Genomic DNA, 27,046 nt, shown 5'->3' on the forward strand with positions numbered 1-27,046 from the left:
TTTCTCTTCTTTAACCCTTTCTCATTTCTCTTTTCTCTTCTTTTCTCTTTTCTCTTCCTTTCTCTTCTTTTCTCTTTTCTCTTTACTCTTCTTTTCTTTTCTCTTCTTTCTCTTTCTCTTCTTTTCTCTTCATTTCTCTTCTTTTCTCTTCTTTGCTCTTCTTTTCTCATTTCTCTTGTTTGCTCTTCTTTTCTCTTCGGATCACTTTTCTCTTCATTTCTCTTCTTTTCTCTTCTTTTCTCTTTTCTCTTCTTGTCTTTTTTCTTCTTTTCTCTTTTCTCTTGTTTTCTCTTCTTTACCCTTTTCATTTTTCTCTTTTCACTTCTTTTCTCTTCTGTAACCCTTTCTCTTTTCTCTTTTCTCTACTTTTCTCTTCTTTTCTATTCTTTTCTTTTTCTCTTCTTTACCCCTTTCTTTTTTCTCTTTTCTCTTCTTTTCTCTTCATTTCTCTTCTTTTCTCTTTTCACTTCTTTTCTCTTCTTTACCCTTTCTCTTTTCTCTTTTCTCTTCTTTTCTCTTCATTTCCCTTCTTTTCTCTTTTCTCTTCTTTTCTCTTCTTTACCCCTTTCTCCTTTCTCTTCTTTTCTCTTCTTTTCTCATTTCTCTTTTCTCTTGTTTTCTCTTCTTTAACCCTTTCTCATTTCTCTTTTCTCTTCTTTTCTCTTTTCTCTTCCTTTCTCTTCTTTTCTCTTTTCTCTTTACTCTTCTTTTCTTTTCTCTCCTTTCTCTTTCTCTTCTTTTCTCTTCATTTCTCTTCTTTTCTCTTCTTTGCTCTTCTTTTCTCATTTCTCTTGTTTGCTCTTCTTTTCTCTTCGGATCACTTTTCTCTTCATTTCTCTTCTTTTCTCTTCTTTTCTCTTTTCTCTTTACTCTTCTTGTCTTTTCTCTTCTTTTCTATTCTTTTCTTTTTCTCTTCTTTTCTCTTCTTTACCCCTTTCATTTTTCTCTTTTCACTTCTTTTCTCTTCTTTAACCCTTTCTCTTTTCTCTTTTCTCTACTTTTCTCTTCTTTTCTATTCTTTTCTTTTTCTCTTCTTTTCTCTTCTTTACCCCTTTCATTTTTCTCTTTTCTCTTCTTTTCCCTTCATTTCTCTTCTTTTCTCTTTTCACTTCTTTTCTCTTCTTTACCCTTTCTCTTTTCTCTTTTCTCTTCTTTTCTCTTCATTTCCCTTCTTTTCTCTTTTCTCTTCTTTTCTCTTCTTTACCCCTTTCTCCTTTCTCTTCTTTTCTTTTCTTTTCTCATTTCTCTTTTCTCTTGTTTTCTCTTCTTTAACCCTTTCTCATTTCTCTTTTCTCTTCTTTTCTCTTTTCTCTTCTTTTCTCTTCTCTTTTCTCTTTTCTCTTCTTTTCACTTCATTTCTCTTCTTTTCTTTTTTCACTTCTTTTCTCTTCTTTACCCCTTTGTCTTTTCTCTTTTCTCTTCTTTTCTCTTTTCTCTTGTTTTCTCTTCTTTTCTCTTTTCTCTTGTTTTCTCTGCTTTACCCCTTTCTCTTTTCTCTTTTCTCTTCTTTTCTCTTTTGTCTTGTTTTCTCTTCATTTCTCTTTTCTCTTTTCTCTTCTTTTCTCTTCATTTCTCTTCTTTTGTCTTTTCCCTTGTTTTCTCTTCTTTTCTCTTTTCTCTTGTTTTGTCTTCTTTTCCCTTTTCTCTTCTTTTCTCTTCTTTTCTCTTTTCTCTTTTCTCTTCATTTCTCTTCTTTTCTCTTCTTTTCTCTTTTCTCTTCTTTACCCCTTTCTTTTTTCTCTTTTCTCTTCTTTTCTCTTCATTTCTCTTCTTTTCTCTTTTCACTTCTTTTCTCTTCTTTACCCTTTCTCTTTTCTCTTTTCTCTTCTTTTCTCTTCATTTCCCTTCTTTTCTCTTTTCTCTTCTTTTCTCTTCTTTACCCCTTTCTCCTTTCTCTTCTTTTCTCTTCTTTTCTCATTTCTCTTTTCTCTTGTTTTCTCTTCTTTAACCCTTTCTCATTTCTCTTTTCTCTTCTTTTCTCTTCTTTTCTCTTTTCTCTTTTTTCTCTTCTCTTTTCTCTTTTCACTTCTTTTCTCTTCTTTACCCCTTTCTCCTTTCTCTTCTTTTCTCTTCTTTTCTCTATTCTCTTTTCTCTTGTTTTCTCTTCTTTGACCCTTTCTCTTTTCTCTTTTCTCTTCTTTTCACTTTTTTCTCTTTTCTCTTTTAGGTTTTTTTCCTCTTTTAGCTTCTTTTCTCTTCTTTACCCCTTTCTCTTTTCACTTCTTTTCTCTTCTTTTCTCTTTTCTCTTGTTTTCTCTTCTTTAACCCTTTCTCTTTTCTCTTTTCTCTTCTTTTCTCTTTTCTCCTCTTTTCGCTTTTCTAATTTCATCTTTTCTCCTCTTTTCTCTTTTTTCATCTCTCTGCTTTTCTCTTCTGTTCTCTTTTCTCTTTTCTATTCTTTTCTATGTCTTCTCTTTTCTCTTTTCGCTTGTTTTCTTTCTATTTTCTCTTCTCTCGTCATTTCTCTTCCTGTCTCTTCTTTTCTCTTTTCTCTAAACTCTTCTTTTCTTTTCTCTCCTTTCTCTTTCTCTTCTTTTCTCTTCCTTTCTCTTCTTTTCTCTTTTCTCTTTACTCTTCTTTTCTTTTCTCTCCTTTCTCTTTCTCTTCTTTTCTCTTCATTTCTCTTCTTTTCTCTTCTTGGCTCTTCTTTTCTCATTTCTCTTGTTTGCTCTTCTTTTCTCTTCGGATCACTTTTCTCTTCATTTCTCTTCTTTTCTCTTCTTTTCTCTTTTCTCTTTACTCTTCTTGTCTTTTTTCTTCTTTTCTCTTTTCTCTTGTTTTCCCTTCTTTTCTCCTTTCTCTTCTCTCTTCTTTTCTCTTCATTTCTCTTTTCTCTTGTTTTCTCTTCTTTTCTCTTTTCTCTTGTATTCTCTGCTTTTCTCATTGCTCTTTTCTCTTCTTTTCTCTTCATTTCTCTTCTTTTGTCTTTTCTCTTGTTTTCTTTTGTTTTCTCTTTTCTCTTGTTTTGTCTTCTTTTCCCTTTTCTCTTCTTTTCTCTTCTTTTCTCTTTTCTCTTTTCTCTTCATTTCTCTTCTTTTCTCTTTTCTCTTCATTTCTCTTCTTTCCTTTTCTAATTCTCTTCTTTTCTCATTTCTCTTTTCTCTTCTTTTCTATTCTTTTCTTTTTCTCTTCTTTTCTCTTCTTTGGCCCGTTCATTTTTCTCTTTTCTCTTGTTTTCTCTTCTTTTCTCTTTTCTCTTTGCTCTTGTTTTCTCTTCTTTTCTCTTTTCTCTTCATTTCTCTTCTTTTCTCTTCTTTTCTCTTTTCTCTTCTTTTCTCTTCTTTACCCCTTTCTCCTTTCTCTTCTTTTCTCTTCTTTTCTCTTTTCCCTTTTCTCTTGTTTTCTCTTCTTTCACCCTTTCTCTTTTCTCTTTTCTCTTCTTTTCACTTTTTTCTCTTTTCTCTTTTAGCTTTTTTTTCTCTTTTAGCTTCTTTTCTCTTCTTTACCCCTTTCTCTTTTCACTTCTTTTCTCTTCTTTTCTCTTTTCTCTTGTTTACCCTTCTTTAACCCTTTCTCTTTTCTCTTTTCTCTTCTTTTCTTTTCTCTTCTTTTCTCTTTTCTCCTCTTTTCGCTTTTCTAATTTCATCTTTTCTCTTCTTTTCTCTTTTTTCATCTCTCTGCTTTTCTCTTCTGTTCTCTTTTCTCTTTTCTATTCTTTTCTATGTCTTCTCTTTTCTCTTTTCGCTTGTTTTCTTTCTATTTTCTCTTTTCTCGTCATTTCTCTTCCTGTCGCTTCTTTTCTCTTTTCTCTAAACTCTTCTTTCCTTTTCTCTCCTTTCTCTTTCTCTTCTTTTCTCTTCCTTTCTCTTCTTTTCTCTTTTCTCTTTACTCTTCTTTTCTTTTCTCTCCTTTCTCTTTCTCTTCTTTTCTCTTCATTTCTCTTCTTTTCTCTTCTTTGCTCTTCTTTTCTCATTTCTCTTGTTTGCTCTTCTTTTCTCTTCGGATCTCTTTTCTCTTCATTTCTCTTCTTTCCTTTTCTAATTCTCTTCTTTTCTCATTTCTCTTTTCTCTTTTCTCTTCTTTTCTATTCTTTTCTTTTTCTCTTCTTTTCTCTTCTTTACCCTTTTCATTTTTATCTTTTCACTTCTTTTCTCTTCTTTAACCCTTTCTCTTTTCTCTTTTCTCTACTTTTCTCTTCTTTTCTATTCTTTTCTTTTTCTCTTCTTTACCCCTTTCTTTTTTCTCTTTTCTCTTCTTTTCTCTTCAATTCTCTTCTTTTCTCTTTTCACTTCTTTTCTCTTCTTTACCCTTTCTCTTTTCTCTTTTCTCTTCTTTTCTCTTCATTTCCCTTCTTTTCTCTTTTCTCTTCTTTTCTCTTCTTTACCCCTTTCTCCTTTCTCTTCTTTTCTCTTCTTTTCTCATTTCTCTTTTCTCTTGTTTTCTCTTCTTTAACCCTTTCTCATTTCTCTTTTCTCTTCTTTTCTCTTTTCTCTTCCTTTCTCTTCTTTTCTCTTTTCTCTTTACTCTTCTTTTCTTTTCTCTCCTTTCTCTTTCTCTTCTTTTCTCTTCATTTCTCTTCTTTTCTCTTCTTTGCTCTTCTTTTCTCATTTCTCTTGTTTGCTCTTCTTTTCTCTTCGGATCACTTTTCTCTTCATTTCTCTTCTTTTCTCTTCTTTTCACTTTTCTCTTTACTCTTCTTGTCTTTTTTCTTCTTTTCTCTTTTCTCTTGTTTTCCCTTCTTTTCTCCTTTCTCTTCTCTCTTCTTTTCTCTTCATTTCTCTTTTCTCTTGTTTTCTCTGCTTTACCCCTTTCTCTTTTCTCTTTTCTCTTCTTTTCTCTTTTCTCTTGTTTTCTCTTCTTTTCTCTTTTCTCTTGTTTTCTCTGCTTTACCCCTTTCTCTTTTCTCTTTTCTCTTCTTTTCTCTTCTTTTCTCTTTTCTCTTGTTTTCTCTTCTTTTCTCATTGCTCTTTTCTCTTCTTTTCTCTTCATTTCTCTTCTTTTGTCTTTTCTCTTGCTTTCTCTTGTTTTCTCTTTTCTCTTGTTTTGTCTTCTTTTCCCTTTTCTCTTCTTTTCTCTTCTTTTCTCTTTTCTCTTTTCTCTTCATTTCTCTTCTTTTCTCTTCTTTTCTCTTTTCTCTTCATTTCTCTTCTTTCCTTTTCTAATTCTCTTCTTTTCCCATTTCTCTTTTCTCTTCTTTTCTATTCTTTTCTTTTTCTCTTCTTTTCTCTTCTTTGGCCCTTTCATTTTTCTCTTTTCTCTTGTTTTCTCTTCTTTTCTCTTTTCTCTTTGCTCTTGTTTTCTCTTCTTTTCTCTTTTCTCTTCATTTCTCTTCTTTTCTCTTCTTTTCTCTTTTCTCTTCTTTTCTCTTCTTTACCCCTTTCTCCTTTCTCTTCTTTTCTCTTCTTTTCTCTTTTCTCTTGTTTTCTCTTCTTTCACCCTTTCTCTTTTCTCTTTTCTCTTCTTTTCACTTTTTTCTCTTTTCTCTTTTAGCTTTTTTTTCTCTTTTAGCTTCTTTTCTCTTCTTTACCCCTTTCTCTTTTCACTTCTTTTCTCTTCTTTTCTCTTTTCTCTTGTTTTCTCTTTTCTCCTCTTTTCGCTTTTCTAATTTCATCTTTTCTCTTCTTTTCTCTTTTTTCATCTCTCTGCTTTTCTCTTCTGTTCTCTTTTCTCTTTTCTATTCTTTTCTATGTCTTCTCTTTTCTCTTTTCGCATGTTTTCTTTCTATTTTCTCTTTTCTCGTCATTTCTCTTCCTGTCTCTTCTTTTCTCTTTTCTCTAAACTCTTCTTTTCATTTCTCTCCTTTCTCTTTCTCTTCTTTTCTCTTCCTTTCTCTTCTTTTCTCTTTTCTCTTTACTCTTCTTTTCTTTTCTCTCCTTTCTCTTTCTCTTCTTTTCTCTTCATTTCTCTTCTTTCCTTTTCGAATTCTCTTCTTTTCTCATTTCTCTTGTTTGCTCTTCTTTTCTCTTCGGATCTCTTTTCTCTTCATTTCTCTTCTTTCCTTTTCGAATTCTCTTCTTTTCTCATTTCTCTTTTCTCTTTTCTCTTCTTTTCTATTCTTTTCTTTTTCTCTTCTTTTCTCTTCTTTACCCCTTTCATTTTTCTCTTTTCACTTCTTTTCTCTTCTTTAACCCTTTCTCTTTTCTCTTTTCTCTACTTTTCTCTTCTTTTCTATTCTTTTCTTTTTCTCTTCTTTACCCCTTTCTTTTTTCTCTTTTCTCTTCTTTTCTCTTCATTTCTCTTCTTTTCTCTTTTCACTTCTTTTCTCTTCTTTACCCTTTCTCTTTTCTCTTTTCTCTTCTTTTCTCTACATTTCCCTTCTTTTCTCTTTTCTCTTCTTTTCTCTTCTTTACCCCTTTCTCCTTTCTCTTCTTTTCTCATTTCTCTTTTCTCTTGTTTTCTCTTCTTTAACCCTTTCTCATTTCTCTTTTCTCTTCTTTTCTCTTCTTTTCTCTTTTCTCTTCTTTTCTCTTCTCTTTTCTTTTCTCTTCTTTTCTCTTCATTTCTCTTCTTTTCTCTTTTCACTTCTTTTCTCTTCTTTACCCTTTCTCTTTTCTCTTTTCTCTTCATTTCTCTTCTTTTCTCTTTTCTCTTCTTTTCTCTTCTTTACCCCTTTCTCCTTTCTCTTCTTTTCTCTTCTTTTCTCTTCTTTTCTCTATTCTCTTTTCTCTTGTTTTCTCTTCTTTAACCCTTTCTCTTTTCTCTTTTCTCTTCTTTTCACTTTTTTCTCTTTTCTCTTTTAGGTTTTTTTTCTCTTTTAGCTTCTTTTCTCTTCTTTACCCCTTTCTCTTTTCACTTCTTTTCTCTTCTTTTCTCTTTTCTCTTGTTTTCCCTTCTTTAACCCTTTCTCTTTTCTCTTTTCTCTTCTTTTCTCTTTTCTCCTCTTTTCGCTTTTCTAATTTCATCTTTTCTCCTCTTTTCTCTTTTTTCATCTCTCTGCTTTTCTCTTCTGTTCTCTTTTCTCTTTTCTATTCTTTTCTATGTCTTCTCTTTTCTCTTTTCGCTTGTTTTCTTTCTATTTTCTCTTCTCTCGTCATTTCTCTTCCTGTCTCTTCTTTTCTCTTTTCTCTAAACTCTTCTTTCCTTTTCTCTCCTTTCTCTATCTCTTCTTTTCTCTTCCTTTCTCTTCTTTTCTCTTTTCTCTTTACTCTTCTTTTCTTTTCTCTCCTTTCTCTTTCTCTTCTTTTCTCTTCATTTCTCTTCTTTTCTCTTCTTTGCTCTTCTTTTCTCATTTCTCTTGTTTGCTCTTCTTTTCTCTTCGGATCTCTTTTCTCTTCATTTCTCTTCTTTCCTTTTCTAATTCTCTTCTTTATTCATTTCTCTTTTCTCTTTTCTCTTCTTTTCTATTCTTTTCTTTTTCTCTTCTTTTCTCTTCTTTACCCTTTTCATTTTTCTCTTTTCACTTCTTTTCTCTTCTTTAACCCTTTCTCTTTTCTCTTTTCTCTACTTTTCTCTTCTTTTCTATTCTTTTCTTTTTCTCTTCTTTACCCCTTTCTTTTTTCTCTTTTCTCTTCTTTTCTCTTCATTTCTCTTCTTTTCTCTTTTCACTTCTTTTCTCTTCTTTACCCTTTCTCTTTTCTCTTTTCTCTTCTTTTCTCTTCATTTCCCTTCTTTTCTCTTTTCTCTTCTTTTCTCTTCTTTATCCCTTTCTCCTTTCTCTTCTTTTCTCTTCTTTTCTCATTTCTCTTTTCTCTTGTTTTCTCTTCTTTAACCCTTTCTCATTTCTCTTTTCTCTTCTTTTCTCTTTTCTCTTCCTTTCTCTTCTTTTCTCTTTTCTCTTTACTCTTCTTTTCTTTTCTCTCCTTTCTCTTTCTCTTCTTTTCTCTTCATTTCTCTTCTTTTCTCTTCTTTGCTCTTCTTTTCTCATTTCTCTTGTTTGCTCTTCTTTTCTCTTCGGATCACTTTTCTCTTCATTTCTCTTCTTTTCTCTTCTTTTCTCTTTTCTCTTCTTGTCTTTTTTCTTCTTTTCTCTTTTCTCTTGTTTTCCCTTCTTTTCTCCTTTCTCTTCTCTCTTCTTTTCTCTTCATTTCTCTTTTCTCTTGTTTTCTCTGCTTTACCCCTTTCTCTTTTCTCTTCTTTTCTCTTCTTTTCTCTTTTCTCTTGTGTTCTCTTCTTTTCTCTTGTTTTCTCTGCTTTACCCCTTTCTCTTTTCTCTTTTCTCTTCTTTTCTCTTCTTTTCTCTTTTCTCTTGTTTTCTCTTCTTTTCTCATTGCTCTTTTCTCTTCTTTTCTCTTCATTTCTCTTCTTTTGTCTTTTCTCTTGTTTTCTCTTGTTTTCTCTTTTCTCTTGTTTTGTCTTCTTTTCCCTTTTCTCTTCTTTTCTCTTCTTTTCTCTTTTCTCTTTTCTCTTCATTTCTCTTCTTTTCTCTTTTCTCTTCATTTCTCTTCTTTCCTTTTCTAATTCTCTTCTTTTCTCATTTCTCTTTTGTCTTCTTTTCTATTCTTTTCTTTTTCTCTTCTTTTCTCTTCTTTGGCCCTTTCATTTTTCTCTTTTCTCTTGTTTTCTCTTCTTTTCTCTTTTCTCTTTGCTCTTGTTTTCTCTTCTTTTCTCTTTTCTCTTCATTTCTCTTCTTTTCTCTTCTTTACCCCTTTTTCTCCTTTCTCTTCTTTTCTCTTCTTTTCTCTTTTCCCTTTTCTCTTGTTTTCTCTTCTTTCACCCTTTCTCTTTTCTCTTTTCTCTTCTTTTCACTTTTTTCTCTTTTCTCTTTTAGCTTTTTTTTCTCTTTTAGCTTCTTTTCTCTTCTTTACCCCTTTCTCTTTTCACTTCTTTTCTCTTCTCTTCTCTTTTCTCTTGTTTACCCTTCTTTAACCCTTTCTCTTTTCTCTTTTCTCTTCTTTTCTTTTCTCTTCTTTTCTCTTTTCTCCTCTTTTCGCTTTTCTAATTTCATCTTTTCTCTTCTTTTCTCTTTTTTCATCTCTCTGCTTTTCTCTTCTGTTCTCTTTTCTCTTTTCTATTCTTTTCTATGTCTTCTCTTTTCTCTTTTCGCTTGTTTTCTTTCTATTTTCTCTTTTCTCGTCATTTCTCTTCCTGTCTCTTCTTTTCTCTTTTCTCTAAACTCTTCTTTTCATTTCTCTCCTTTCTCTTTCTCTTCTTTTCTCTTCCTTTCTCTTCTTTTCTCTTTTCTCTTTGCTCTTCTTTTCTTTTCTCTCCTTTCTCTTTCTCTTCTTTTCTCTTCATTTCTCTTCTTTTCTCTTCTTTGCTCTTCTTTTCTCATTTCTCTTGTTTGCTCTTCTTTTCTCTTCGGATCACTTTTCTCTTCATTTCTCTTCATTTCTCTTCTTTTCTCTTTTCTCTTTACACTTCTTGTCTTTTTTCTTCTTTTTTCTTTTCTCTTGTTTTCCCTTCTTTTCTCCTTTCTCTTCTCTCTTCTTTTCTCTTCATTTCTCTTTTCTCTTGTTTTCTCTGCTTTACCCCTTTCTCTTTTCTCTTTTCTCTTCCTTTCTCTTCTTTTCTCTTTTCTCTTGTTTTCTCTTCTTTTCTCTTTTCTCTTGTTTTCTCTGCTTTACCCCTTTCTCTTTTCTCTTTTCTCTTCTTTTCTCTTTTCTCTTGTTTTCTCTTCTTTTCTCATTTCTCTTTTCTCTTCTTTTCTCTTCATTTCTCTTCTTTTGTCTTTTCTCTTGTTTTCTCTTCTTTTCTCTTTTCTCTTGTTTTCCCTTCTTTTCTCCTTTCTCTTCTCTCTTCTTTTCTCTTCATTTCTCTTTTCTCTTGTTTTCTCTGCTTTACCCCTTTCTCTTTTCTCTTTTCTCTTCTTTTCTCTTCTTTTCTCTTTTCTCTTGTTTTCTCTTCTTTTCTCTTTTCTCTTGTTTTCTCTGCTTTACCCCTTTCTCTTTTCTCTTTTCTCTTCTTTTCTCTTCTTTTCTCTTTTCTCTTGTTTTCTCTTCTTTTCTCATTTCTCTTTTCTCTTCTTTTCTCTTCATTTCTCTTCTTTTGTCTTTTCTCTTCTTTTCTCTTCTTTTCTCTTCTTTTCTCTTTTCCCTTTTCTCTTGTTTTCTCTTCTTTCACCCTTTCTCTTTTCTCTTTTCTCTTCTTTTCACTTTTTTCTCTTTTCTCTTTTAGCTTTTTTTTCTCTTTTAGCTTCTTTTCTCTTCTTTACCCCTTTCTCTTTTCACTTCTTTTCTCTTCTTTTCTCTTTTCTCTTGTTTTCTCTTTTCTCCTCTTTTCGCTTTTCTAATTTCATCTTTTCTCTTCTTTTCTCTTTTTTCATCTCTCTGCTTTTCTCTTCTGTTCTCTTTTCTCTTTTCTATTCTTTTCTATGTCTTCTCTTTTCTCTTTTCGCTTGTTTTCTTTCTATTTTCTCTTTTCTCGTCATTTCTCTTCCTGTCTCTTCTTTTCTCTTTTCTCTGAACTCTTCTTTCCTTTTCTCTCCTTTCTCTTTCTCTTCTTTTCTCTTCCTTTCTCTTCTTTTCTCTTTTCTCTTTACTCTTCTTTTCTTTTCTCTCCTTTCTCTTTCTCTTCTTTTCTCTTCATTTCTCTTCTTTTCTCTTCTTTGCTCTTCTTTTCTCATTTCTCTTGTTTGCTCTTCTTTTCTCTTCGGATCTCTTTTCTCTTCATTTCTCTTCTTTCCTTTTCTAATTCTCTTCTTTTCTCATTTCTCTTTTCTCTTTTCTCTTCTTTTCTATTCTTTTCTTTTTCTCTCCTTTTCTCTTCTTTACCCCTTTCATTTTTCTCTTTTCACTTCTTTTCTCTTCTTTAACCCTTTCTCTTTTCTCTTTTCTCTACTTTTCTCTTCTTTTCTATTCTTTTCTTTTTCTCTTCTTTACCCCTTTCTTTTTTCTCTTTTCTCTTCTTTTCTCTTCATTTCTCTTCTTTTCTCTTTTCACTTCTTTTCTCTTCTTTACCCTTTCTCTTTTCTCTTCTTTTCTCTTCTTTACCCCTTTCTCCTTTCTCTTCTTTTCTCTTCTTTTCTCATTTCTCTTTTCTCTTGTTTTCTCTTCTTTACCCTTTCTCTTTTCTCTTTTCTCTTCTTTTCATTTCCCTTCTTTTCTCTTTTCTCTTCTTTTCTCTTCTTTACCCCTTTCTCCTTTCTCTACTTTTCTCTTCTTTTCTCATTTCTCTTTTCTCTTGTTTTCTCTTCTTTAACCCTTTCTCATTTCTCTTTTCTCTTCTTTTCTCTTCTTTTCTCTTTTCTCTTCTTTTCTCTTCTCTTTTCTCTTCTTTACCCTTTCTCTTTTCTCTTTTCTCTTCATTTCTCTTCTTTTCTCTTTTCTCTTCTTTTCTCTTCTTTACCCCTTTCTCCTTTCTCTTCTTTTCTCTTCTTTTCTCTTCTTTTCTCTATTCTCTTTTCTCTTGTTTTCTCTTCTTTAACCCTTTCTCTTTTCTCTTTTCTCTTCTTTTCACTTTTTTCTCTTTTCTCTTTTAGGTTTTTTTTCTCTTTTAGCTTCTTTTCTCTTCTTTACCCCTTTCTCTTTTCACTTCTTTTCTCTTCTTTTCTCTTTTCTCTTCTTTTCTCTTCTTTACCCCTTTCTCCTTTCTCTTCTTTTCTCTTCTTTTCTCTTCTTTTCTCTTTTCCCTTTTCTCTTGTTTTCTCTTCTTTCACCCTTTCTCTTTTCTCTTTTCTCTTCTTTTCACTTTTTTCTCTTTTCTCTTTTAGCTTTTTTTTTCTCTTTTAGCTTCTTTTCTCTTCTTTACCCCTTTCTCTTTTCACTTCTTTTCTCTTCTTTTCTCTTTTCTCTTGTTTTCCCTTCTTTAACCCTTTCTCTTTTCTCTTTTCTCTTTTTTTCTTTTCTCTTCTTTTCTCTTTTCTCCTCTTTTCGCTTTTCTAATTTCATCTTTTCTCTTCTTTTCTCTTTTTTCATCTCTCTGCTTTTCTCTTCTGTTCTCTTTTCTCTTTTCTATTCTTTTCTATGTCTTCTCTTTTCTCTTTTCGCTTGTTTTCTTTCTATTTTCTCTTTTCTCGTCATTTCTCTTCCTGTCTCTTCTTTTCTCTTTTCTCTAAACTCTTCTTTCCTTTTCTCTCCTTTCTCTTTCTCTTCTTTTCTCTTCCTTTCTCTTCTTTTCTCTTTTCTCTTTACTCTTCTTTTCTTTTCTCTCCTTTCTCTTTCTCTTCTTTTCTCTTCATTTCTCTTCTTTTCTCTTCTTTGCTCTTCTTTTCTCATTTCTCTTGTTTGCTCTTCTTTTCTCTTCGGATCTCTTTTCTCTTCATTTCTCTTCTTTCCTTTTCTAATTCTCTTCTTTTCTCATTTCTCTTTTCTCTTTTCTCTTCTTTTCTATTCTTTTCTTTTTCTCTTCTTTTCACTTCTTTACCCCTTTCATTTTTCTCTTTTCACTTCTTTTCTCTTCTTTAACCCTTTCTCTTTTCTCTTTTCTCTACTTTTCTCTTCTTTTCTATTCTTTTCTTTTTCTCTTCTTTACCCCTTTCTTTTTTCTCTTTTCTCTTCTTTTCTCTTCATTTCTCTTCTTTTCTCTTTTCACTTCTTTTCTCTTCTTTACCCTTTCTCTTTTCTCTTTTCTCTTCTTTTCTCTTCATTTCCCTTCTTTTCTCTTTTCTCTTCTTTTCTCTTCTTTACCCCTTTCTCCTTTCTCTTCTTTTCTCTTCTTTTCTCATTTCTCTTTTCTCTTGTTTTCTCTTCTTTAACCCTTTCTCATTTCTCTTTTCTCTTCTTTTCTCTTTTCTCTTCCTTTCTCTTCTTTTCTCTTTTCTCTTTACTCTTCTTTTCTTTTCTCTCCTTTCTCTTTCTCTTCTTTTCTCTTCATTTCTCTTCTTTTCTCTTCTTTGCTCTTCTTTTCTCATTTCTCTTGTTTGCTCTTCTTTTCTCTTCGGATCACTTTTCTCTTCATTTCTCTTCTTTTCTCTTCTTTTCACTTTTCTCTTTACTCTTCTTGTCTTTTTTCTTCTTTTCTCTTTTCTCTTGTTTTCCCTTCTTTTCTCCTTTCTCTTCTCTCTTCTTTTCTCTTCATTTCTCTTTTCTCTTGTTTTCTCTGCTTTACCCCTTTCTCTTTTCTCTTTTCTCTTCTTTTCTCTTTTCTCTTGTTTTCTCTTCTTTTCTCTTTTCTCTTGTTTTCTCTGCTTTACCCCTTTCTCTTTTCTCTTTTCTCTTCTTTTCTCTTCTTTTCTATTTTCTCTTGTTTTCTCTGCTTTACCCCTTTCTCTTTTCTCTTCTTTTCTCTTCATTTCTCTTCTTTTGTCTTTTCTCTTGCTTTCTCTTGTTTTCTCTTTTCTCTTGTTTTGTCTTCTTTTCCCTTTTCTCTTCTTTTCTCTTCTTTTCTCTTTTCTCTTTTCTCTTCATTTCTCTTCTTTTCTCTTCTTTTCTCTTTTCTCTTCATTTCTCTTCTTTCCTTTTCTAATTCTCTTCTTTTCCCATTTCTCTTTTCTCTTCTTTTCTATTCTTTTCTTTTTCTCTTCTTTTCTCTTCTTTGGCCCTTTCATTTTTCTCTTTTCTCTTGTTTTCTCTTCTTTTCTCTTTTCTCTTTGCTCTTGTTTTCTCTTCTTTTCTCTTTTCTCTTCATTTCTCTTCTTTTCTCTTCTTTTCTCTTTTCTCTTCTTTTCTCTTCTTTACCCCTTTCTCCTTTCTCTTCTTTTCTCTTCTTTTCTCTTTTCTCTTGTTTTCTCTTCTTTCACCCTTTCTCTTTTCTCTTTTCTCTTCTTTTCACTTTTTTCTCTTTTCTCTTTTAGCTTTTTTTTCTCTTTTAGCTTCTTTTCTCTTCTTTACCCCTTTCTCTTTTCACTTCTTTTCTCTTCTTTTCTCTTTTCTCTTGTTTTCTCTTTTCTCCTCTTTTCGCTTTTCTAATTTCATCTTTTCTCTTCTTTTCTCTTTTTTCATCTCTCTGCTTTTCTCTTCTGTTCTCTTTTCTCTTTTCTATTCTTTTCTATGTCTTCTCTTTTCTCTTTTCGCATGTTTTCTTTCTATTTTCTCTTTTCTCGTCATTTCTCTTCCTGTCTCTTCTTTTCTCTTTTCTCTAAACTCTTCTTTTCATTTCTCTCCTTTCTCTTTCTCTTCTTTTCTCTTCCTTTCTCTTCTTTTCTCTTTTCTCTTTACTCTTCTTTTCTTTTCTCTCCTTTCTCTTTCTCTTCTTTTCTCTTCATTTCTCTTCTTTTCTCTTCTTTGCTCTTCTTTTCTCATTTCTCTTGTTTGCTCTTCTTTTCTCTTCGGATCTCTTTTCTCTTCATTTCTCTTCTTTCCTTTTCGAATTCTCTTCTTTTCTCATTTCTCTTTTCTCTTTTCTCTTCTTTTCTATTCTTTTCTTTTTCTCTTCTTTTCTCTTCTTTACCCCTTTCATTTTTCTCTTTTCACTTCTTTTCTCTTCTTTAACCCTTTCTCTTTTCTCTTTTCTCTACTTTTCTCTTCTTTTCTATTCTTTTCTTTTTCTCTTCTTTACCCCTTTCTTTTTTCTCTTTTCTCTTCTTTTCTCTTCATTTCTCTTCTTTTCTCTTTTCACTTCTTTTCTCTTCTTTACCCTTTCTCTTTTCTCTTTTCTCTTCTTTTCTCTACATTTCCCTTCTTTTCTCTTTTCTCTTCTTTTCTCTTCTTTACCCCTTTCTCCTTTCTCTTCTTTTCTCTTCTTTTCTCATTTCTCTTTTCTCTTGTTTTCTCTTCTTTAACCCTTTCTCATTTCTCTTTTCTCTTCTTTTCTCTTCTTTTCTCTTTTCTCTTCTTTTCTCTTCTCTTTTCTTTTCTCTTCTTTTCTCTTCATTTCTCTTCTTTTCTCTTTTCACTTCTTTTCTCTTCTTTACCCTTTCTCTTTTCTCTTTTCTCTTCATTTCTCTTCTTTTCTCTTTTCTCTTCTTTTCTCTTCTTTACCCCTTTCTCCTTTCTCTTCTTTTCTCTTCTTTTCTCTTCTTTTCTCTATTCTCTTTTCTCTTGTTTTCTCTTCTTTAACCCTTTCTCTTTTCTCTTTTCTCTTCTTTTCACTTTTTTCTCTTTTCTCTTTTAGGTTTTTTTTCTCTTTTAGCTTCTTTTCTCTTCTTTACCCCTTTCTCTTTTCACTTCTTTTCTCTTCTTTTCTCTTTTCTCTTGTTTTCCCTTCTTTAACCCTTTCTCTTTTCTCTTTTCTCTTCTTTTCTCTTTTCTCCTCTTTTCGCTTTTCTAATTTCATCTTTTCTCCTCTTTTCTCTTTTTTCATCTCTCTGCTTTTCTCTTCTGTTCTCTTTTCTCTTTTCTATTCTTTTCTATGTCTTCTCTTTTCTCTTTTCGCTTGTTTTCTTTCTATTTTCTCTTCTCTCGTCATTTCTCTTCCTGTCTCTTCTTTTCTCTTTTCTCTAAACTCTTCTTTCCTTTTCTCTCCTTTCTCTTTCTCTTCTTTTCTCTTCCTTTCTCTTCTTTTCTCTTTTCTCTTTACTCTTCTTTTCTTTTCTCTCCTTTCTCTTTCTCTTCTTTTCTCTTCATTTCTCTTCTTTTCTCTTCTTTGCTCTTCTTTTCTCATTTCTCTTGTTTGCTCTTCTTTTCTCTTCGGATCTCTTTTCTCTTCATTTCTCTTCTTTCCTTTTCGAATTCTCTTCTTTATTCATTTCTCTTTTCTCTTTTCTCTTCTTTTCTATTCTTTTCTTTTTCTCTTCTTTTCTCTTCTTTACCCTTTTCATTTTTCTCTTTTCACTTCTTTTCTCTTCTTTAACCCTTTCTCTTTTCTCTTTTCTCTACTTTTCTCTTCTTTTCTATTCTTTTCTTTTTCTCTTCTTTACCCCTTTCTTTTTTCTCTTTTCTCTTCTTTTCTCTTCATTTCTCTTCTTTTCTCTTTTCACTTCTTTTCTCTTCTTTACCCTTTCTCTTTTCTCTTTTCTCTTCTTTTCTCTTCATTTCCCTTCTTTTCTCTTTTCTCTTCTTTTCTCTTCTTTACCCCTTTCTCCTTTCTCTTGTTTTCTCTTCTTTTCTCATTTCTCTTTTCTCTTGTTTTCTCTTCTTTAACCCTTTCTCATTTCTCTTTTCTCTTCTTTTCTCTTTTCTCTTCCTTTCTCTTCTTTTCTCTTTTCTCTTTACTCTTCTTTTCTTTTCTCTCCTTTCTCTTTCTCTTCTTTTCTCTTCATTTCTCTTCTTTTCTCTTCTTTGCTCTTCTTTTCTCATTTCTCTTGTTTGCTCTTCTTTTCTCTTCGGATCACTTTTCTCTTCATTTCTCTTCTTTTCTCTTCTTTTCTCTTTTCTCTTCTTGTCTTTTTTCTTCTTTTCTCTTTTCTCTTGTTTTCCCTTCTTTTCTCCTTTCTCTTCTCTCTTCTTTTCTCTTCATTTCTCTTTTCTCTTGTTTTCTCTGCTTTACCCCTTTCTCTTTTCTCTTCTTTTCTCTTCTTTTCTCTTTTCTCTTGTGTTCTCTTCTTTTCTCTTTTCTCTTGTTTTCTCTGCTTTACCCCTTTCTCTTTTCTCTTTTCTCTTCTTTTCTCTTCTTTTCTCTTTTCTCTTGTTTTCTCTTCTTTTCTCATTGCTCTTTTCTCTTCTTTTCTCTTCATTTCTCTTCTTTTGTCTTTTCTCTTGTTTTCTCTTGTTTTCTCTTTTCTCTTGTTTTGTCTTCTTTTCCCTTTTCTCTTCTTTTCTCTTCTTTTCTCTTTTCTCTTTTCTCTTCATTTCTCTTCTTTTCTCTTTTCTCTTCATTTCTCTTCTTTCCTTTTCTAATTCTCTTCTTTTCTCATTTCTCTTTTGTCTTCTTTTCTATTCTTTTCTTTTTCTCTTCTTTTCTCTTCTTTGGCCCTTTCATTTTTCTCTTTTCTCTTGTTTTCTCTTCTTTTCTCTTTTCTCTTTGCTCTTGTTTTCTCTTCTTTTCTCTTTTCTCTTCATTTCTCTTCTTTTCTCTTCTTTTCTCTTCTTTACCCCTTTTTCTCCTTTCTCTTCTTTTCTCTTCTTTTCTCTTTTCCCTTTTCTCTTGTTTTCTCTTCTTTCACCCTTTCTCTTTTCTCTTTTCTCTTTTCTCTTCTTTTCACTTTTTTCTCTTTTCTCTTTTAGCTTTTTTTTCTCTTTTAGCTTCTTTTCTCTTCTTTACCCCTTTCTCTTTTCACTTCTTTTCTCTTCTATTCTCTTTTCTCTTGTTTACCCTTCTTTAACCCTTTCTCTTTTCTCTTTTCTCTTCTTTTCTTTTCTCTTCTTTTCTCTTTTCTCCTCTTTTCGCTTTTCTAATTTCATCTTTTCTCTTCTTTTCTCTTTTTTCATCTCTCTGCTTTTCTCTTCTGTTCTCTTTTCTCTTTTCTATTCTTTTCTATGTCTTCTCTTTTCTCTTTTCGCTTGTTTTCTTTCTATTTTCTCTTTTCTCGTCATTTCTCTTCCTGTCTCTTCTTTTCTCTTTTCTCTAAACTCTTCTTTTCATTTCTCTCCTTTCTCTTTCTCTTCTTTTCTCTTCCTTTCTCTTCTTTTCTCTTTTCTCTTTGCTCTTCTTTTCTTTTCTCTCCTTTCTCTTTCTCTTCTTTTCTCTTCATTTCTCTTCTTTTCTCTTCTTTGCTCTTCTTTTCTCATTTCTCTTGTTTGCTCTTCTTTTCTCTTCGGATCACTTTTCTCTTCATTTCTCTTCATTTCTCTTCTTTTCTCTTTTCTCTTTACACTTCTTGTCTTTTTTCTTCTTTTTTCTTTTCTCTTGTTTTCCCTTCTTTTCTCCTTTCTCTTCTCTCTTCTTTTCTCTTCATTTCTCTTTTCTCTTGTTTTCTCTGCTTTACCCCTTTCTCTTTTCTCTTTTCTCTTCCTTTCTCTTCTTTTCTCTTTTCTCTTGTTTTCTCTTCTTTTCTCTTTTCTCTTGTTTTCTCTGCTTTACCCCTTTCTCTTTTCTCTTTTCTCTTCTTTTCTCTTTTCTCTTGTTTTCTCTTCTTTTCTCATTTCTCTTTTCTCTTCTTTTCTCTTCATTTCTCTTCTTTTGTCTTTTCTCTTGTTTTCTCTTCTTTTCTCTTTTCTCTTGTTTTCCCTTCTTTTCTCCTTTCTCTTCTCTCTTCTTTTCTCTTCATTTCTCTTTTCTCTTGTTTTCTCTGCTTTACCCCTTTCTCTTTTCTCTTTTCTCTTCTTTTCTCTTCTTTTCTCTTTTCTCTTGTTTTCTCTTCTTTTCTCTTTTCTCTTGTTTTCTCTGCTTTACCCCTTTCTCTTTTCTCTTTTCTCTTCTTTTCTCTTCTTTTCTCTTTTCTCTTGTTTTCTCTTCTTTTCTCATTTCTCTTTTCTCTTCTTTTCTCTTCATTTCTCTTCTTTTGTCTTTTCTCTTCTTTTCTCTTCTTTTCTCTTCTTTTCTCTTTTCCCTTTTCTCTTGTTTTCTCTTCTTTCACCCTTTCTCTTTTCTCTTTTCTCTTCTTTTCACTTTTTTCTCTTTTCTCTTTTAGCTTTTTTTTCTCTTTTAGCTTCTTTTCTCTTCTTTACCCCTTTCTCTTTTCACTTCTTTTCTCTTTTTTTCTCTTTTCTCTTGTTTTCTCTTTTCTCCTCTTTTCGCTTTTCTAATTTCATCTTTTCTCTTCTTTTCTCTTTTTTCATCTCTCTGCTTTTCTCTTCTGTTCTCTTTTCTCTTTTCTATTCTTTTCTATGTCTTCTCTTTTCTCTTTTCGCTTGTTTTCTTTCTATTTTCTCTTTTCTCGTCATTTCTCTTCCTGTCTCTTCTTTTCTCTTTTCTCTGAACTCTTCTTTCCTTTTCTCTCCTTTCTCTTTCTCTTCTTTTCTCTTCCTTTCTCTTCTTTTCTCTTTTCTCTTTACTCTTCTTTTCTTTTCTCTCCTTTCTCTTTCTCTTCTTTTCTCTTCATTTCTCTTCTTTTCTCTTCTTTGCTCTTCTTTTCTCATTTCTCTTGTTTGCTCTTCTTTTCTCTTCGGATCTCTTTTCTCTTCATTTCTCTTCTTTCCTTTTCTAATTCTCTTCTTTTCTCATTTCTCTTTTCTCTTTTCTCTTCTTTTCTATTCTTTTCTTTTTCTCTCCTTTTCTCTTCTTTACCCCTTTCATTTTTCTCTTTTCACTTCTTTTCTCTTCTTTAACCCTTTCTCTTTTCTCTTTTCTCTACTTTTCTCTTCTTTTCTATTCTTTTCTTTTTCTCTTCTTTACCCCTTTCTTTTTTCTCTTTTCTCTTCTTTTCTCTTCATTTCTCTTCTTTTCTCTTTTCACTTCTTTTCTCTTCTTTACCCTTTCTCTTTTCTCTTCTTTTCTCTTCTTTACCCCTTTCTCCTTTCTCTTCTTTTCTCTTCTTTTCTCATTTCTCTTTTCTCTTGTTTTCTCTTCTTTACCCTTTCTCTTTTCTCTTTTCTCTTCTTTTCATTTCCCTTCTTTTCTCTTTTCTCTTCTTTTCTCTTCTTTACCCCTTTCTCCTTTCTCTACTTTTCTCTTCTTTTCTCATTTCTCTTTTCTCTTGTTTTCTCTTCTTTAACCCTTTCTCATTTCTCTTTTCTCTTCTTTTCTCTTCTTTTCTCTTTTCTCTTCTTTTCTCTTCTCTTTTCTCTTCTCTTCTTTTCTCTTCATTTCTCTTCTTTTCTCTTTTCACTTCTTTTCTCTTCTTTACCCTTTCTCTTTTCTCTTTTCTCTTCATTTCTCTTCTTTTCTCTTTTCTCTTCTTTTCTCTTCTTTACCCCTTTCTCCTTTCTCTTCTTTTCTCTTCTTTTCTCTTCTTTTCTCTATTCTCTTTTCTCTTGTTTTCTCTTCTTTAACCCTTTCTCTTTTCTCTTTTCTCTTCTTTTCACTTTTTTCTCTTTTCTCTTTTAGGTTTTTTTTCTCTTTTAGCTTCTTTTCTCTTCTTTACCCCTTTCTCTTTTCACTTCTTTTCTCTTCTTTTCTCTTTTCTCTTCTTTTCTCTTCTTTACCCCTTTCTCCTTTCTCTTCTTTTCTCTTCTTTTCTCTTCTTTTCTCTTTTCCCTTTTCTCTTGTTTTCTCTTCTTTCACCCTTTCTCTTTTCTCTTTTCTCTTCTTTTCACTTTTTTCTCTTTTCTCTTTTAGCTTTTTTTTTCTCTTTTAGCTTCTTTTCTCTTCTTTACCCCTTTCTCTTTTCACTTCTTTTCTCTTCTTTTCTCTTTTCTCTTGTTTTCCCTTCTTTAACCCTTTCTCTTTTCTCTTTTCTCTTCTTTTCTTTTCTCTTCTTTTCTCTTTTCTCCTCTTTTCGCTTTTCTAATTTCATCTTTTCTCTTCTTTTCTCTTTTTTCATCTCTCTGCTTTTCTCTTCTGTTCTCTTTTCTCTTTTCTATTCTTTTCTATGTCTTCTCTTTTCTCTTTTCGCTTGTTTTCTTTCTATTTTCTCTTTTCTCGTCATTTCTCTTCCTGTCTCTTCTTTTCTCTTTTCTCTAAACTCTTCTTTCCTTTTCTCTCCTTTCTCTTTCTCTTCTTTTCTCTTCCTTTCTCTTCTTTTCTCTTTTCTCTTTACTCTTCTTTTCTTTTCTCTCCTTTCTCTTTCTCTTCTTTTCTCTTCATTTCTCTTCTTTTCTCTTCTTTGCTCTTCTTTTCTCATTTCTCTTGTTTGCTCTTCTTTTCTCTTCGGATCTCTTTTCTCTTCATTTCTCTTCTTTCCTTTTCTAATTCTCTTCTTTTCTCATTTCTCTTTTCTCTTTTCTCTTCTTTTCTATTCTTTTCTTTTTCTCTTCTTTTCTCTTCTTTACCCCTTTCATTTTTCTCTTTTCACTTCTTTTCTCTTCTTTAACCCTTTCTCTTTTCTCTTTTCTCTACTTTTCTCTTCTTTTCTATTCTTTTCTTTTTCTCTTCTTTACCCCTTTCTTTTTTCTCTTTTCTCTTCTTTTCTCTTCATTTCTCTTCTTTTCTCTTTTCACTTCTTTTCTCTTCTTTACCCTTTCTCTTTTCTCTTTTCTCTTCTTTTCTCTTCATTTCCCTTCTTTTCTCTTCTTTACCCCTTTCTCCTTTCTCTTCTTTTCTCTTCTTTTCTCTTCTTTTCTCTATTCTCTTTTCTCTTGTTTTCTCTTCTTTAACCCTTTCTCTTTTCTCTTTTCTCTTCTTTACTCTTTTCTCTTCTTTTCTCTTTTCTCTTTTCTCTTCTTTTCTCTTCATTTCTCTTTTCTCTTTTCACTTCTTTTCTCTTCTTTACCCTTTCTCTTTTCTCTTTTCTCTTCTTTTCTCTTCATTTCCCTTCTTTTCTCTTTTCACTTCTTTTCTCTTCTTTAACCCTTTCTCTTTTCTCTTTTCTCTACTTTTCTCTTCTTTTCTATTCTTTTCTTTTTCTCTTCTTTTCTCTTCTTTACCCCTTTCTTTTTTCTCTTTTCTCTTCTTTTCTCTTCATTTCTCTTCTTTTCTCTTTTCTCTTGTTTTCTCTTCTTTTCTCTTTTCTCTTGTTTTGTCTTCTTTTCCCTTTTCTCTTCTTTTCTCTTCTTTTCTCTTTTCTCTTTTCTCTTCATTTCTCTTCTTTTCTCTTCTTTTCTCTTTTCTCTTCATTTCTCTTCTTTCCTTTTCTAATTCTCTTCTTTTCTCATTTCTCTTTTCTCTTCTTTTCTATTCTTTTCTTTTTCTCTTCTTTTCTCTTCTTTGGCCCTTTCATTTTTCTCTTTTCTCTTGTTTTCTCTTCTTTTCTCTTTTCTCTTTGCTCTTGTTTTCTCTTCTTTTGTCTTCTCTCTTCATTTCTCTTCTTTTCTCTTCTTTACCCCTTTCTCCTTTCTCTTCTTTTCTCTTCTTTTCTCTTTTCTCCTCTTTTCGCTTTTCTAATTTCATCTTTTCTCTTCTTTTCTCTTTTTTCATCTCTCTGCTTTTCTCTTCTTTTCTCTTCTTTGCTATTCTTTTCTCATTTCTCTTGTTTGCTCTTCTTTTCTCTTCGGATCTCTTTTCTCTTCATTTCTCTTCTTTCCTTTTCTAATTCTCTTCTTTTCTCATTTCTCTTTTCTCTTTTCTCTTCTTTTCTATTCTTTTCTTTTTCTCTTCTTTTCACTTCTTTACCCCTTTCATTTTTCTCTTTTCACTTCTTTTCTCTTCTTTAACCCTTTCTCTTTTCTCTTTTCTCTACTTTTCTCTTCTTTTCTATTCTTTTCTTTTTCTCTTCTTTTCTCTTCTTTTCTCTTTTCTCTTCTTTTCTCTTCTTTACCCCTTTCTCCTTTCTCTTCTTTTCTCTTCTTTTCTCATTTCTCTTTTCTCTTGTTTTCTCTTCTTTAACCCTTTCTCATTTCTCTTTTCTCTTCTTTTCTCTTTTCTCTTCTTTTCTCTTCTCTTTTCTCTTTTCTCTTCTTTTCACTTCATTTCTCTTCTTTTCTTTTTTCTCTTCTTTTCTCTTTTGTCTTGTTTTCTCTTCATTTCTCTTTTCTCTTTTCTCTTCTTTTCTCTTCATTTCTCTTCTTTTGTCTTTTCCCTTGTTTTCTCTTCTTTTCTCTTTTCTCTTGTTTTGTCTTCTTTTCCCTTTTCTCTTCTTTTCTCTTCTTTTCTCTTTTCTCTTCATTTCTCTTCTTTTCTCTTCTTTTCTCTTTTCTCTTCTTTTCTCTTTTCTCTACTTTTCTCTTCTTTTCTATTCTTTTCTTTTTCTCTTCTTTACCCCTTTCTTTTTTCTCTTTTCTCTTCTTTTCTCTTCATTTCTCTTCTTTTCTCTTTTCACTTCTTTTCTCTTCTTTACCCTTTCTCTTTTCTCTTTTCTCTTCTTTTCTCTTCATTTCCCTTCTTTTCTCTTTTCTCTTCTTTTCTCTTCTTTACCCCTTTCTCCTTTCTCTTCTTTTCTCTTCTTTTCTCATTTCTCTTTTCTCGTTTTCTCTTCTTTAACCCTTTCTCATTTCTCTTTTCTCTTCTTTTCTCTTCTTTTCTCTTTTCTCTTCTTTTCTCTTCTCTTTTCTCTTTTCACTTCTTTTCTCTTCTTTACCCCTTTCTCCTTTCTCTTCTTTTCTCTTCTTTTCTCTATTCTCTTTTCTCTTGTTTTCTCTTCTTTGACCCTTTCTCTTTTCTCTTTTCTCTTCTTTTCACTTTTTTCTCTTTTCTCTTTTAGGTTTTTTTTCTCTTTTAGCTTCTTTTCTCTTCTTTACCCCTTTCTCTTTTCACTTCTTTTCTCTTCTTTTCTCTTTTCTCTTGTTTTCTCTTCTTTAACCCTTTCTCTTTTCTCTTTTCTCTTTTCTCCTCTTTTCGCTTTTCTAATTTCATCTTTTCTCCTCTCTTTTCGCTTGTTTTCTTTCTATTTTCTCTTCTCTCGTCATTTCTCTTCCTGTCTCTTCTTTTCTCTTTTCTCTAAACTCTTCTTTTCTTTTCTCTCCTTTCTCTTTCTCTTCTTTTCTCTTCCTTTCTCTTCTTTTCTCTTTTCTCTTTACTCTTCTTTTCTTTTCTCTCCTTTCTCTTTCTCTTCTTTTCTCTTCATTTCTCTTCTTTTCTCTTCTTTGCTCTTCTTTTCTCATTTCTCTTGTTTGCTCTTCTTTTCTCTTCGGATCACTTTTCTCTTCATTTCTCTTCTTTTCTCTTCTTTTCTCTTTTCTCTTTACTCTTCTTGTCTTTTTTCTTCTTTTCTCTTTTCTCTTGTTTTCCCTTCTTTTCTCCTTTCTCTTCTCTCTTCTTTTCTCTTCATTTCTCTTTTCTCTTGTTTTCTCTGCTTTACCCCTTTCTCTTTTCTCTTCTTTTCTCTTCTTTTCTCTTATCTCTTGTTTTCTCTTCTTTTCTCTTTTCTCTTGTTTTCTCTGCTTTACCCCTTTCTCTTCTCTCTTTCCTCTTCTTTTCTCTTCTTTTCTCTTTTCTCTTGTTTTCTCTTCTTTTCTCATTGCTCTTTTCTCTTCTTTTCTCTTCATTTCTCTTCTTTTGTCTTTTCTCTTGTTTTCTCTTGTTTTCTCTTTTCTCTTGTTTTGTCTTCTTTTCCCTTTTCTCTTCTTTTCTCTTCTTTTCTCTTTTCTCTTCATTTCTCTTCTTTTCTCTTTTCTCTTCATTTCTCTTCTTTCCTTTTCTAATTCTCTTCTTTTCTCATTTCTCTTTTCTCTTCTTTTCTATTCTTTTCTTTTTCTCTTCTTTTCTCTTCTTTGGCCCTTTCATTTTTCTCTTTTCTCTTGTTTTCTCTTCTTTTCTCTTTTCTCTTTGCTCTTGTTTTCTCTTCTTTTCTCTTTTCTCTTCATTTCTCTTTTCTCTTCTTTTCTCTTTTCTCTTCTTTTCTCTTCTTTACCCCTTTCTCCTTTCTCTTCTTTTCTCTTCTTTTCTCTTCTTTTCTCTTTTCCCTTTTCTCTTGTTTTCTCTTCTTTCACCCTTTCTCTTTTCTCTTTTCTCTTCTTTTCACTTTTTTCTCTTTTCTCTTTTAGCATTTTTTTCTCTTTTAGCTTCTTTTCTCTTCTTTACCCCTTTCTCTTTTCACTTCTTTTCTCTTCTTTTCTCTTTTCTCTTGTTTACCCTTCTTTAACCCTTTCTCTTTTCTCTTTTCTCTTCTTTTCTCTTCTTTTCTATTATTTTCTTTTTCTCTTCTTTACCCCTTTCTTTTTTCTCTTTTCTCTTCTTTTCTCTTCATTTCTCTTCTTTTCTCTTTTCACTTCTTTTCTCTTCTTTACCCTTTCTCTTTTCTCTTTTCTCTTCTTTTCTCTTCATTTCCCTTCTTTTCTCTTTTCTCTTCTTTTCTCTTCTTTACCCCTTTCTCCTTTCTCTTCTTTTCTCTTCTTTTCTCATTTCTCTTTTCTCTTGTTTTCTCTTCTTTAACCCTTTCTCATTTCTCTTTTCTCTTCTTTTCTCTTTTCTCTTCTTTTCTCTTCATTTCTCTTCTTTTCTCTTTTCACTTCTTTTCTCTTCTTTACCCTTTCTCTTTTCTCTTTTCTCTTCATTTCTCTTCTTTTCTCTTTTCTCTTCTTTTCTCTTCTTTACCCCTTTCTACTTTCTCTTCTTTTCTCTTCTTTTCTCTTCTTTTCTCTATTCTCTTTTCTCTTGTTTTCTCTTCTTTAACCCTTTCTCTTTTCTCTTTTCTCTTCTTTTCACTTTTTTCTCTTTTCTCTTTTAGGTTTTTTTTCTCTTTTATCTTCTTTTCTCTTCTCTACCCCTTTCTCTTTTCACTTCTTTTCTCTTCTTTTCTCTTTTCTCTTGTTTTCCCTTCTTTAACCCTTTCTCTTTTCTCTTTTCTCTTCTTTTCTCTTTTCTCCTCTTTTCGCTTTTCTAATTTCATCTTTTCTCTTTTTTCATCTCTCTGCTTTTCTCTTCTGTTCTCTTTTCTCTTTTCTATTCTTTTCTATGTCTTCTCTTTTCTCTTTTCGCTTGTTTTCTTTCTATTTTCTCTTCTCTCGTCATTTCTCTTCCTGTCTCTTCTTTTCTCTTTTCTCTAAACTCTTCTTTTCTTTTCTCTCCTTTCTCTTTCTCTTCTTTTCTCTTCCTTTCTCTTCTTTTCTCTTTTCTCTTTACTCTTCTTTTCTTTTCTCTCCTTTCTCTTTCTCTTCTTTTCTCTTCATTTCTCTTCTTTTCTCTTCTTTGCTCTTCTTTTCTCATTTCTCTTGTTTGCTCTTCTTTTCTCTTCGGATCACTTTTCTCTTCATTTCTCTTCTTTTCTCTTCTTTTCTCTTTTCTCTTTACACTTCTTGTCTTTTTTCTTCTTTTCTCTTTTCTCTTGTTTTCCCTTCTTTTCTCCTTTCTCTTCTCTCTTCTTTTCTCTTCATTTCTCTTTTCTCATGTTTTCTCTGCTTTACCCCTTTCTCTTTTCTCTTTTCTCTTCTTTTCTCTTCTTTTCTCTTTTCTCTTCTTTTCTCTTCTTTTCTCTTTTCTCTTGTTTTCTCTTCTTTTCTCTTTTCTCTTTTCTCTTCTTTTCTCTTCATTTCTCTTCTTTTGTCTTTTCTCTTGTTTTCTCTTCTTTTCTCTTTTCTCTTGTTTTCCCTTCTTTTCTCCTTTCTCTTCTCTCTTCTTTTCTCTTCATTTCTCTTTTCTCTTGTTTTCTCTGCTTTACCCCTTTCTCTTTTCTCTTTTCTCTTCTTTTCTCTTCTTTTCTCTTTTCTCTTGTTTTCTCTTCTTTTCTCTTTTCTCTTGTTTTCTCTGCTTTACCCCTTTCTCTTTTCTCTTCTTTTCTCTTCTTTTCTCTTTTCTCTTGTTTTCTCTTCTTTTCTCATTTCTCTTTTCTCTTCTTTTCTCTTCATTTCTCTTCTTTTGTCTTTTCTCTTGTTTTCTCTTCTTTTCTCTTTTCTCTTGTTTTGTCTTCTTTTCCCTTTTCTCTTCTTTTCTCTTCTCTTCTCTTTTCTCTTTTCTCTTCATTTCTCTTCTTTTCTCTTCTTTTCTCTTTTCTCTTCATTTCTCTTCTTTCCTTTTCTAATTCTCTTCTTTTCTCATTTCTCTTTTCTCTTCTTTTCTATTCTTTTCTTTTTCTCTTCTTTTCTCATTTCTCTTTTCTCTTCTTTTCTATTCTTTTCTTTTTCTCTTCTTTTCTCTTCTTTGGCCCTTTCATGTTTCTCTTTTCTCTTGTTTTCTCTTCTTTTCTCTTTTCTCTTTGCTCTTGTTTTCTCTTCTTTTCTCTTTTCTCTTCATTTCTCTTCTTTTCTCTTCTTTTCTCTTTTCTCTTCTTTTCTCTTCTTTACCCCTTTCTCCTTTCTCTTCTTTTCTCTTCTTTTCTCTTTTCTCTTTTCTCTTGTTTTCTCTTCTTTGACCCTTTCTCTTTTCTCTTTTCTCTTCTTTTCACTTTTTTCTCTTTTCTCTTTTAGCTTTTTTTTCTCTTTTAGCTTCTTTTCTCTTCTTCACCCCTTTCTCTTTTCACTTCTTTTCTCTTCTTTTCTCTTTTCTCTTGTTTTCTCTTTTCTCCTCTTTTCGCTTTTCTAATTTCATCTTTTCTCTTCTTTTCTCTTTTTTCATCTCTCTGCTTTTCTCTTCTGTTCTCTTTTCTCTTTTCTATTCTTTTCTATGTCTTCTCTTTTCTCTTTTCGCTTGTTTTCTTTCTATTTTCTCTTTTCTCGTCATTTCTCTTCCTGTCTCTTCTTTTCTCTTTTCTCTGAACTCTTCTTTCCTTTTCTCTCCTTTCTCTTTCTCTTCTTTTCTCTTCCTTTCTCTTCTTTTCTCTTTTCTCTATACTCTTCTTTTCTTTTCTCTCCTTTCTCTTTCTCTTCTTTTCTCTTCATTTCTCTTCTTTTCTCTTTTCACTTCTTTTCTCTTCTTTACCCTTTCTCTTTTCTCTTTTCTCTTCTTTTCTCTACATTTCCCTTCTTTTCTCTTTTCTCTTCTTTTCTCTTCTTTACCCCTTTCTCCTTTCTCTTCTTTTCTCTTCTTTTCTCATTTCTCTTTTCTCTTGTTTTCTCTTCTTTAACCCTTTCTCATTTCTCTTTTCTCTTCTTTTCTCTTCTTTTCTCTTTTCTCTTCTTTTCTCTTCTCTTTTCTCTTCTCTTCTTTTCTCTTCATTTCTCTTCTTTTCTCTTTTCACTTCTTT

The sequence above is a fragment of the Chiloscyllium punctatum genome, chromosome 39 (assembly GCF_047496795.1).
Source record: "Chiloscyllium punctatum isolate Juve2018m chromosome 39, sChiPun1.3, whole genome shotgun sequence".
In the NCBI taxonomy this organism is placed as follows: domain Eukaryota; kingdom Metazoa; phylum Chordata; class Chondrichthyes; order Orectolobiformes; family Hemiscylliidae; genus Chiloscyllium; species Chiloscyllium punctatum.